We start from the raw sequence: 11,605 nt of genomic DNA, 5'->3' as shown, positions 1-11,605 counted from the left end.
GTAAAAGTTATTTATCTCTTTTCTCAATCTAGTTGTGTTTATATATGATACATTGTGATTATTTATATATAAATATGTATGTGAGCTTGTGTATGTGTTATATTGGCGTCCGAGCTGTGTGTGTGTTATTGGCGTTTGTGTGAGTGCAGCTTAAAGTTGATAATTATTTTCTAAAAGACTTATGAGAATTATTTTAAAATGTTTTCTCACGATAAGGAAAGTCAAAATAGTAAATGTATATACGAGCGGAAAATTACCCGCCTATGCATATTTAATATGACCAAAGGAACGTATATGTTTTGTATTATCGTTTCATTTCTATGACGTGACGGTTCTGACAAGTTCTGTAATCCAAGTTTAAAGTAATGGTAAAAGCGTTCAGTTTGGAGTATTCTGGTTCTTGTACTTATATTATAGAGTAAAAATGCAAGTAGATTGCACACCATCAAGATCTTTTATTTTGCAAGATTGACAGATTGAACAGGTAAAAAATTGTTGATACCATAATAAAACAAAATGGATTAAAAAGCTGTGTGTTCATGTGCCATAAATTATAACTATACTATCTTATCTAATTCTTATCTTTGAATATACACCATCACGTATTAGTCGAATAGCAAAAGATACGCCATATATTTTACAATTATGATGCAAGTAAAACAAAAATTTAAAGAAAAGAATCGAAATATTCTAAAAAAAAAATGTTATCTTGTAGTTGGTTTCTGTGTGTGTTGCATTGTCGTTAGTTGTTGTTGCGCTTCTGTTGTTCCGTTGTTTTCCTCTGATTGTTGATGTGTTTCCTCGGGTTTATTTTCTCTCAATCGATTTTTGACTTTCGAACAGCGGTATATACTACTGTTGCCTTTATTTGTCATATTTTGAAAGGCTAACGAAAATTTAAGGCAGACAGGCAAACAAGATAATTGTAGAAAAACCCAAACATTAGAACAATTTCATTTTATTCATTTTGATGTTATACTGTACTTGGTTTTTTTTAATATCGTTGTCAATATTATGGAATGTTATGCTAGTTTTATACAAGTGAGGGGTTTGGCTAGCTATAAAACCAGGTTTAATCCACCATGTTTTGCATAAAAAAAATGTGTGTGCCAAGTCAGAAATATAGTTATATATATAATCGAAATATAGATTGTTGGTGTCCGTTTATATGTAAAATTGGTACCTTTGGGGTAATAAATTCTTTGGGGTAATTGAAAAAAATTCGCCCAAAGGTTTGTACTAATTTCAACCTGTTATGTTAATGTTATCATTTTGTGGTTTTAATATGATATACAGCTAGATAATATCTCCCCAAAACGCTTCCAAACATTTAAATCGGACAACTATTTGAACAATTATCGGTTTATGAAATATGACCGTCTGTAAAGTGCATATCTAGCTGGAGTTATAAACGGGCGTTTGGGCTAATTCGCCTTTTTTGGTTTTCCACCAAAAAAACTGATATATATCACTTATATTATTATTTGAGTAAAGTGGTGGGAACTTTCTGCAGTTTTCGATTAATTTTCTCCAAGAAATTGTAAGAAATAGAAAAAATATTCGACATATATATGAGTAGCACGTCTGAAATTTCACATATATTCTTTCGAAGATCTTATTCGGAACACCTTTGGATTCATTCGCTTCGATTAAATAGGACAAAATGGCAGCTTGCAGGTAAAATCGTTCCGTTATATAATCATTATTTTATATGTCAATCTTTCAACTGAATTTTAACGTATTGTTGCAGATAGATGTATTTTTGATGGATTGAAGAAAAAAGGTTTTTTTTTTATCTTTTTATTGTTTATTCGTTACTCATGCATGTTGGTTGTACGGAAGCTTGCTTCTGACTGTTTTGTCGGATATTTAAATTATAAATCATGCATGTAAATAAAGAAATATACTCCTTCTTCAACAAGTCAAAGATTTTTTCTTAAAAGATATTTTATATTTGTTTTCTGTTTAACAAGACGATTGTTTAGTCAGGTGATGAGATCCAGTGAAATTGATATACTTGTGAAATTTGAGCTTTAAAAATTGCCACTTTGACCTTTTGGATGCATCAGCCGTCTGGTGTCTGTCTGCCTGTTGCATATCTGGTGGTAGATCACATTGGCGGATCCAGGGGAGTTTGAAGCTTTAAATGGGGACATAATTATTGTTGGAATACCCCCCCCCCCTTTTTTTTTAAATTGCTGGATCCTCCCCTGGATCATTCTTATGGTCTTCTTATGATATACAATGTACAACTTAAACTCAAGGATCTGTGGCATGAAGGACATCAATATGCATATGCGAGTGTGTTACTTGGTTGTCTTTTAAGTTTTAGATGTACATTATGTTTTTTCTGTTTATTCATTTATTCCTTGGCGCAAATGGCTTCTTCAGATATTCATGATATATATTTTCAAACATGTTTCTGTCATTTTTGTAAAACATAACAAGTCTGGTTTCCTTTCTTAGTTATTGTAGGGAGTCCATCATGTCTAGCAGTTGTCACATACCTTGCAGCCCTTCTTTGTATAAAAAAAATTGTTCTATTTATTCGTGTTAGTACTAAGACATGTAAGACAAAATGGTAGATGGATTCTTTTGCGAATTTTCTTTTCGTACGAATAATATTTTGTCAGCCTGAACTTCTTTCAACTGGTGGCTGTATTTATATGGTCTGTTGATTTTTTGATAGGTTTCTTCCTGTTTGTTTCCCTTTAGACATTGCATTGGTCATGTTGGTGGGGATAAAATTGCATACACCATGATTTTTCCAATATTGCAAGTGTTTCCGATAGGCATGTTTGTAAAATTTTAGCATGGATAGACTCCATGTCTGATTTGCTTACCTGGCCCATAGGGCCAAGTGAGCTTTTCTCATCTTTTCACGTCAGTCTTCATCGTCCATTGTCTTTAACCATGTTTACATATATTATTAACTTTTAATTTTTAATTTACAAAAATTTTTAATTTACAAAAATCTAACCAAACTTGGCCACAATCATCATTAGGGTATCTTGTTTAAGAAATGTGTCCATTGACCCGGGCAACCAACCAAGATGGGCACCATAGCTAAAAATAGAACATAAGGGGAAAATGTAGATTTTGGCTTTTAACTCTGAAACCAAAGCTTTTATGAGTAAATCTGACACGGTTAAAATTGTTTATCAAGCTAAGATTTATCTGTCCTGAAATATTCAGGGGAATCTGACACCTGGTTGTTGGGTTGCCCCTGGGCTGAATTAGTAATTTTAAGGAAATTTTGCCGTTTTTGGTTATTATCTTGAAAAGTATCATAGATAGAGATAGCCTGTAAAAGCAATAATGTTCAGCAAAGTAAGATCTACAAATCAGTCAGCATGACTAAAATGGTCAAGTGACCCCTAAAGAAGTTATTGACCTTTATAGTCAATTTTCAACAATTTTTGGTATACAATTGCTTTAGAGCAATCTGTAGACTTATACCGATGGCTCAGAGCATTACCCTCACGTCAATCTTTTTATTCTAAACATTAAGGAACATCTCAGATACTTACATGACTTATGATTGTCTTGCTTTAATTCGGTAAGTTGGGTAAATTAGTAGGGTTTATTAAACATAGTAAAATGATGTCCATCTATAATAAAGCAGGTGAAATTGATAATCAGCAGTACTAAGAAATACCTCGGCCTGGTTAAGGCCAAAACAAATTTTAAATAACTTTTTTCAAATTGGCACATACTGTTTAAAAATGCATATTAGGATCAAGAAATATCAACAAAAACATCAAAACATGAAGATTTTTATGTGATGACGTCACAATTAGGTATTATATATACTGTTTTCACAAAAACGATGAAAAATACAGAGTTTATACAGTTTGCTATCTTTATACAATGTATCTGTTGTGAAAACATATCAGCCAAGAAACAACAAAATAATCATAATAATTTAACAGATGCTTTATTACAACTTTTATGCTATTAACAAAATATCACCAAAGTTGTTTCTTAGGTTGGCACTTCCTTTTCAATCTAAAATATACTTAAAAATTTGAAGAACAACAAAGAAAATCAAGAAATTTTACAAATTATGCACATGATGCAAATTAAGTCATGATTTGTTGCCTCGGTAACTCGTTCAATGTCCAAAATTGTTTTCCTTTTTCTGTATACCTTGTATCTTAGATATTGTACAGTAATTTAAAAATATGTACATGATAACTTTTAAATTAACAGTAATTTTTGGAAAGGGCCAAGTTTATTAAAGATAGAGAAAATTGTAAGTAGCAAGAATGTTCAATAAAGTAAGATCTTCAAACACATCGCATCACCAAAACACTATTTGCTCATGAATCCATCTGTGTCCTTTAATTAATATGCACATAGAACAAGGTGAGCGACACATGCTCTTTAAAGCCTCTAGTTAAATGATGCCATATAAAAAAGAAGATGTGATATTATTGCCAATGAGACAACTATCCACAAAAGATCAAAATGACACAAACATTAACAACTATACATTGTAGGTAATCGTACGGCCTTCAACAATGAGCAAAGCCCATACTGCATAGTCAGCTATAAAAGGCCAAGAAAAGACAATGTAAATCAATCCAAAGGAGAAAAATAACGGCCTTATTTATGTAAAAAAATTAATGAAAAACAAATATGTACATGTACATATAACACATAGACAAACGAACTACTGAATTACAGGCTCCTGACTTGGTACAGGTACATACATTTTTTGTACATAAATAATGTGGCGGGGTTAAACGTGTAAGCCGGATCCCAACCCTCCCCTAACCAGCTGGGACAGTGGTATAACAGTACAACATAAGAAGGACCTATAAAAATCAGTTGATAAAGGCTTACGTATTGTTATGCGTTTACTTTTCTACATGGGCTAGAGGTATAGGGGGAGGGTTTAGATCTCACAAACATGTTAAACCCCGCCACATTTTTGCGCCTATCCCAAGTCTTGTATCATTTTAATTTTAGATCTTGTGTACAATTTGGAAATTAGTATGGCATTCATTATCACTGAACTAGTATATATATTTTTTTAGGGGCCAGCTGAAGGACACCTCTGGGTGCGGGAATTTTTCGATACAGTGAAGACCTGTTGGTGAGCTTCTGCTGTTGTTTTTATCCAAGGTCAGGTTGTTGTCTCTTTGACACATTCTCCATTTCCATTCTCAATTTTATTAACTTGTCAGATAGACAAAAAATACAAGTGGACGTGGCTGGGTACTTAAACATCCCGACACAAAAAGACACAATGAACAGATGTGAGCTCGAGAGTACTCACAGTTATCTGACACAGCTAGTTCAAAGCCTTTAACAACTAATAAAAAATCATGCAACTAAGACTAAACAATCAATCTGTACACATCCAACATCCAATGGATTTAGTGTAAAGACGTCTTAAACAGCCAGAGAAAAACATGACCTTGTGCAATGCCAAGTTACAGGTATCGACAGATTGTAGATCCATGAATATGTATACATGTATGTATATAACATACCAGTAATATTTAGTTAATCTTTTAATCTACTGATATCAAAATCAATATTTATACCAATAAAACAATGTTCAATGATCTTATTACAGTGTTGAATTGGTAACCTTTTAGAATAAGTTATTTAAGGAGCGACAAGTTTACATGGATCATTTCTAAATTTCTGGGCACTGTTAACAACATTTCCGTAAAAATGAGGATGTGCTATTTGGTATGAAATAAGTTTGCTACAGGTACAATCAAGCTTCAAAACAAATCTTTATATCTATCATGTCTATGGAAAAATTCAGTAAAGGTTTTAAGTAATTTATGGTAAAGATATCCATGATATCCCTGGTTTTAATAATTTACCAGTAATACATAGGTTGCGTTCGTTAAAATTAAAAACGTCATAACAGACATGGGCATAACAAACAAGTTGTGAAATATAAACACGGTAAGATGGTGCCAAAGGAACATCACCATTTAAAAATGAAAAAAATAACAATAGGGAAAGAAAAGTCGTCTCTTGTGTTGTAAATTTTAGAGTGTAGTTTCCTGTTTAAAACCGAAATATCTAAATCCAGGAAAGGACAGTTATTACCGAATAAATTTGATTTATTTAAAGTAAGATCCTTAGGGTAAATTTCAGCAGTATATTGAGAAAATTCTTGATTATTTAATGAAAAAATATCATCAAGATAACGGTAAGTGTTGTTGAATTTATCAAATAAATTTCGATGGGTCTTTGTTGAGTTTAGTCATTAACTGTGATTCGTAACAGTAAAAAAACAAGTCATAGAACATATTCATAGAAAAGTAACTCTCTGACAGAATGTATAAGTACAGAGCTACGTCATATGTAATACAGAAACACAAAAACCCATATGGAAAAAGCATTTTAACAAAAACGAAAGACAGGCCTAAACACTTTTATTACAAAATATATATCAAATCCAAAAACAAATGTTGAGTGCATCTAATTCATCCCATCTTAGGTAAAGTAAATATTAATGTATTTGTTGAAATTGCGAGATAATAATATCATTTTGCAGATCCCTTTTGCTTAGAAACTAAAAGACAAATAGAAGAATATGTGTTCTTATCAAATCTATCTACTACTTTGAATTGTAAGATGCACTCTGAGAATAAAAAAAATCTTTAATATCGAATAGATTTTATTTTGATAGAAGAACTTCAACATATTTCATAGAAGTTTGCAGTCTTTCAATTTATGGTTATTTAAATCTTTCTAAAATGTGAACTAGTAAAAATCATCGTACTTTTTTTCAACAAAACCTTTGTAAGTATTTCTTGGTACTGCTGATTATCCATTACACCTGCTTTATTATAGATGGACATCATTTTACTATGTTTAATGAACAAAATTGATGGAAATACTAAATTCTTTGTTTTTCAATTTTGACAAAATGCAAGACACCATTTTGTGAACTTTAAACTTGCTTGTGCAAAAATAATCATGAATATATTATAATGCCTACCAATGTTAAAACTACAATAAACATGATAAAGTATTTCTTAATATATATTATTTTTAGATAATCCCCCAATATCATGTCAGAATAGAGTAGCCTTACTTCATTTTTTATACTTTCACAATTCTTATACAGACTCTGACAAGAGTGTAGATACAATTGTAAATATTGCCTATTTACATGATCCCATGCTTAATTTTCAAAATCATCCATATTGCTGCATCTTTGTTAGCCATGGATTACATGTACTTTCAAGTCCCCCTCTTCTGATTTGATTTAACACAAAGGTAATGTAATAAGATCAAAAATACATGAAATATATATATTTATCATATACTCAGACTAAATAACATATCATTTTTACTGTGTGATAATAGCATTTAATTAACGTAAATTCCATATTTTTCGATTGGTGCTTGGCGGGCTGATATGAAAAGTTTATCATTTGCTTCGATTGTTATCGCATGCCTTTCCGTAACATTATCGCATGGCATTCCGGTGATACTCGGAAAATTCCGGAAAATACACCTCAATGCAACGTTTTCAGTGAAAACACATCAATTTACAAAGAAGTGTACAAAACAATATTTGGATACTTGAGAATATATTGTGTAAAATAATTAGAAAAAAAAGAAACAAACAAATTATTAAAAATAATTGCATTTTTAAAACAGTTTCAAACATATTAATTTAGAAAGTTGCTTAAAAAAGTTGACCTCCAAACAATGTTAATTATGTATATTGTTTAATTATATATTTTGTCGATTCATCTATAACAAAATATTTTTCTTCTCTGTTGAGCAGATGATCGAAAGTATTCATATCGAATGAACTTAATTATGAGTCCGACGTCCGTAATCTTTTCACTCTTTGAACTCTATCTGGTAACCACGTAAAATGATTAATTATGATTTTAGCCGTTATTATTCTCCATTGTTGAAGCATATGATAAAAAGATCATAACATGTCATTTTTCTTATCGCATGTATTATCAGCCCTGGGTCAATATCAGCCCTTGAGCCATGCGGCTTTTGGGCTGATATTGCACCTAGGGCTGATAATACATGCGATATGAAAAATACCATGTTATAATCTGATAACATTGTACATGAATATAATCACAAAAAGATGTGTTATCGTTACCAATAAGACAACTCTCCATTCAAGCCCCAATGAGTACTAATGTGAAACAATTCAGGTAGGACGAACTTATTGCCAGTCTAATATAAAAAGATTAACAAGCTACATGTACAACCACTAAAGATACTGAGTCGGGACAGGCATATTGTGCATATAGTATAACTGCAGTTAGGTTAAACGTATTTGATGGATCCAAATTTTAAACCCTCTCTCTAACCTGAGATAGTGGTGTTAAAGCACAAAAATAAAAAAACATTTAAAACTCTTTTGTAGGGGTTTTTACTCATCAGATGCATGATTCAGATCAATACAGTGGTGTCTGCATAAAAAAAGTTGATGGGAGAATGATGTTTATCAAAGGTAGGGTTTGAACTGGGTAAGAGAATGACAATAGAACAAAATAAATCTTGTAATTTTATAGGGTGTTTTTCAAGGGTTTAAGATGTTTTTAGAACTTTATAGTTAATACAAGTGTTGATTTTGGACTTCATCATGTTCATTATGCGCTGGATGTCACTTTAACTTCAACAAAAATAGAATATACATGTATGGGGTTTTTCAATATGCTGAATCTAACCATGTATTTAGATTTTTAATATTTTGGCCCGGTTAGAATTAAATTGCTCCACATTGAGATCGAAACATCTAAAGGGTGTAAAATTGTACGTTATTTGATTTCATCAGAAATTGAATTTTGGGGTTCTATGATATGCTGAATCTAACCATGTAATTAGATTGTGGGTATTGGACCATAATTTAAAATTTTGAAGTTTCGAAGTTTCGAAGTTTAAGATCTTAGACAAAATTCATTCTGTGATAGAAACCTATGTTGTGTCAACTATTTAATCACAATCCAAATTCAGAGCTATATCAAGCTTAATTGTTGTGTTAATACTTGCCCCAACTGTTCATGGTTGGACCTCTGCGGTCATATAAAGCTGGGCACTGCGGAGCATATGGTTAAATGGGGAAAAAATACAAATGAATTTACAGTAACTTGTGTATAGTCGGGTTTGTATAAAATTTAAATCAATTAGATTATTAATTAAAGTTATTAAAAAGTTTTCAAATTTTAGATTTTTGAAATTATGATCCAAGTTTTTAGAATATCAAACAGATCATTCAAGTAAACCATTGTATATATTGCCCAAAAAATTTGTGCTACCATTATAATCATTGTATATTTATGAGACTTTTTCAGTGTACCAGGGTTCGATTCCCTGCCTAGGAAATCATCATAGTGCTGGTGCAAAGTGGGCAAATATCCTAGTGGCCCCGCACTGATTAAAGTCTCTTTTATACTTTGTCTTTATTATTTTTTTGTACATGAAGTTATAAATGTGAATGAAAAGAGGGATACCTTACAAAAAGAACCCCAAAAAGTATTTTATTGATAATGCATGCCATTGTATTAAAATTACATTTGTCAATGTGAATGAAAAGAGGGATACCTTACAAAAAGAACCCCAAAAAGTATTTTATTGATAATGCATGCCATTGTATTAAAATTACATTTGTAAATGTACATGTTTGTCATGCATGGTAGAAAAAATATATATGTTTTTTGCATGGTAATAATTTGGCCTCAAACATCACTGATGAAAACTATTTGTTGATCTGCACATCTGGTGCAGCGAAATTGGTATTTTAACATTATTCCCTACAAAGGCCTACACGGACAAGTATATTAAATATAAATGCTATACTATTTGTTCACATTTAAGGTTGATGTAAACAAAGAAAAGAAAATTCAACAGATGAGGCTTTTTGACAAGAAGTGTTATTTTGAAATGATTTTTAGCCAGCAAATCAAGGTTAACAGCATCTAGAGAAATTTGCACAGCAACATGGAGGAGAAAAACCATCAATCCTTGCATATCTTGCTGGACGGAATTGAGATTTTTTAGCACAAGCAACAATTCATGGAAAAAACTATGAAAAAAGGCTCTAGGTGTAATACCACCATTGATTTTCCCCTATTAGTCTTTGTTAAATTTGCACTTTTCAAAAAATTGTGCAGAATTTATCTTTGTTTCAAATAAAGAAATACTTGGCATGAGTAAAGTTTTATCCTGTCCAGTTCTATAGAAAAAGTTTCACATCACATTCCATTGCATATAAGAAAATAACCATCATTGGAAGTTAACCAATCAAATTTCTCCCCTTATTATACCCCACGCAACGAGTTGCGGAGGGTATAATGTTTTTGACTCGTCAGTCCGTCTGTCAGTCCGTCCGTCAGTCCTGTTTCTTGTCATCGCAACTCCTCTCAAACCACACAACAGAATTTCACGAAACCTGTTCAGATAATAAGGACATACTATGTAGTTGTGCAGATCAACGGGAAATTGCGATTCCCTTTTGAACTTATTTGCCTCAATGTACTTCTGCAACAGTTTGTCATCTTAACTCCTCTGAAACCACACAACAGAATTTCATGAAATTTTGTAGATAATAAGGACATACTATTAAGATGTGCATATTGGCAGGAAATTAATTTTTCTTATACAATTTTTTTTTCTTACACTTATTTAATTTCTCCAATGACATGTGGGGACGTGGGGTATGTGAGCGTGCTCACTAAGGTTCTTTAATTCTATCTGTGTACAAGGTTTAGTCACCATGTAACCTCAAGATGACAACATTTTCTATAGAAATCACAAATAAAAAATAATGGTGCTTTGAAATACCAAAGACATATGTTTATGACACAGAAATAGTTTTACTGCAATAAAATGTAAGATTAATTACCTACAACGGTCAAATTCAAGGGAATATTTTTTTAGACCTACTTTTGTATGCAACCAGATGTGACGTTCCATGATTTGGTGGTATTGCACCTAAATCAAAATCAAAACTGAAAACTTCTTGATGACAAACTGTTGCAGAAGTACATTGAAGCAAATAAGTTCAAAGGGGCGTAACTCCTAGAAAAAAAATTGAATCGCACTTTCCTGTCGATATGCACAACTACAAAGTATGTTCTTATTATCTGAAAAGGTTTCGTGAAATTCTGTTTTGTGGTTTGAGAGGAGTTGCGATGACAAACTGTTGCAGTAGTACATTGAAGCAAATAAGTTCAAAGGGGCGTTACTCCTAGAAAAAAATTGAATCGAAATTTCCCGTCAATATGCACAACTACAAAGTATGTCCTTATTATCTGAAAAGGTTTTGTGAAATTCTGTTGTGTGGTTTGAGAGGAGTTGCAATGACAAACTGTTGCAGTAGTACATTGAAGCAAATAAGTTCAAAGGGGCGTAACTCCTAGAAAAAAAATTGAATTGCAATTTCCAGTCAATATGCACAACTACATAGTATGTCCTTATTATCTGAAAAGGTTTCTTGAAATTCTGTTGTGTGATTTGAGAGGAGTTGCGATGACAAACTGTTGCAGTAGTACATTAAAGTATATAAGTTCAAAGGGGCGTAACTCCTAGAAAAAAAATTGAATCGCAATTTCCCGTCGATATGCATAACTATAAAGTATGTCCTTAA

The 11,605-nt window shown here is 31.9% G+C and overlaps 1 long non-coding RNA gene across 1 annotated transcript; it reads left to right on the top strand.

Moving 5' to 3' along the window:
• Nucleotides 1-1,178: 1,178 nt before the first annotated feature.
• On the top strand, nt 1,179-10,204 carry LOC134727333 (uncharacterized). The gene is made up of 4 exons (XR_010108758.1): nt 1,179-1,677; nt 5,043-5,130; nt 8,384-8,470; nt 9,835-10,204. It is a non-coding gene; the product is annotated as an uncharacterized LOC134727333 (long non-coding RNA).
• The last annotated feature ends 1,401 nt before the right edge of the window (nt 10,205-11,605 follow it).

Source organism: Mytilus trossulus, chromosome 1 (genome assembly GCF_036588685.1).
Source record: "Mytilus trossulus isolate FHL-02 chromosome 1, PNRI_Mtr1.1.1.hap1, whole genome shotgun sequence".
Taxonomy (NCBI): domain Eukaryota; kingdom Metazoa; phylum Mollusca; class Bivalvia; order Mytilida; family Mytilidae; genus Mytilus; species Mytilus trossulus.
Note: the sequence above shows the minus strand (reverse complement) of the source record. Positions and strands in the feature narration are given on the sequence as shown.